The sequence below is a fragment of the Barbus barbus genome (assembly GCF_936440315.1).
Source record: "Barbus barbus genome assembly, chromosome: 10".
Lineage (NCBI taxonomy): Eukaryota > Metazoa > Chordata > Actinopteri > Cypriniformes > Cyprinidae > Barbus > Barbus barbus.
The window spans coordinates 5,768,659-5,770,243 of NC_136738.1; positions in this window are offsets into that span (position 1 = coordinate 5,768,659).

The following is a 1,585-nucleotide window of genomic DNA, read 5'->3' on the forward strand; positions in this document are numbered from 1 at the left end:
TCATAAGCGTGCCAAACAGCTCACTGGGTTTTATTTGTAGACTCGAGCTTTCACCTACAGAGATCTCATGGTTGCAATAATCAAACAGAACATTTGGAAATTGAACTGGGTCGATCCAGTCTTTCCATGACATACGACTCACATTCGTACTGCAACAGTCTGGCTTAATTTCCATGTTAGTCCATCTGGAACAATGAGCGATCCAAGATAACGTCCTGTTTTGAAGCAGTAAATCAGTGATGGGTCCCGTAAGAAGCAAGTGGAAAACTTCCACACATTATAGACTACCTTTGTGAAGAAAGTACAGTGTAGCATAGTTTTATTATTATTATTATATAAAATAATTTAAAGTAATATACTTTAGTGTGAAATGAATGTAATGTTTTACATTCACTTAATTGCATGTTATCAGCAAATAAACGACAATGTATTGTTTACATTTATTTGAAATGAAATTCAGAGTCCTTTTTATCTTTATGTGTAATTTCCAAAAAGTGTCTTGCCGAATATACTGGTAAACATTTATGGTAAGCTAAAATATACCTAAGTGTAACTTCTATTAAAACTTGTATTTAATGTATTTGCAACTACCCATTTGTAATGATGAAGTTGCAATTTAGCATGTTTAAAATATTCTAACTTTAAACATAATACTGAATAACACACTACAATTGAAATTCTAATCAAGTATTATATGTTCTTTAGTATATAGGAAACGCATCAAAATAAGTATACTTCTTGAAAGCATGACAAAAAAAGAAATATTAAAACATGATTTAAAATGGAACATTGATTTTTTTTTGTGTCATTGTAATTACACAAATTAGAACTGAATAATATCATGTAACGTAATTATTATAGCCTTAGGTTTAGCGTTAGGTGTTTGTAATTACGCATAATTTACTGTTATTATACGCTGTCCATTACTTAAAACTTATCAAAATAATGTAACCAATTTCAAGATTAAACATGATTGTCGGTTTAATATAATTTCAAATTCAAATTCAAATGAAGTTCAAATGATACCCAAGTTTTTAAGTTCAAGTGGGTTTTTTGGTAACACTTTATTTTAAGGTGTCCTTGTTACACGTTACATGCACTTACTATTATAATAACAATAAATTATGCATAATTATATGCAAGTAACACTAAGCCAAACCCTAACCATATAGTAAGTACATCTAGTTAAGTAATATTACACAGTACTTAAATGTATAAGTACACTGTAACAAGGACACCTTAAAGTGTAACCATTTGTTTTGTTTTAACAGTGAAATACATGTAATTTGTAACAAGGACACATTAAAGCACAGTTGTAAAGATAGTTTTGCATGAAAGTTAATTAAAAATTAATTATAACCATAATGAAAAATAAAGCTCACATCTAAAATAATAAGGTCATTCGACAATAATAAAGCATACCACTGTTTGAAATGTTTATGGTGGATTAATGCCTTCACATTACTAGTTTTTTTTAAATTAGAGTAGGCAGTAGGGACAAGCTAATATTCTATTCTGAATGTAGCTCGAAATTGCTCTCAAGAAAAGTAAATATAAAATGCATCCTAGAAGCAATTTCTTTCAC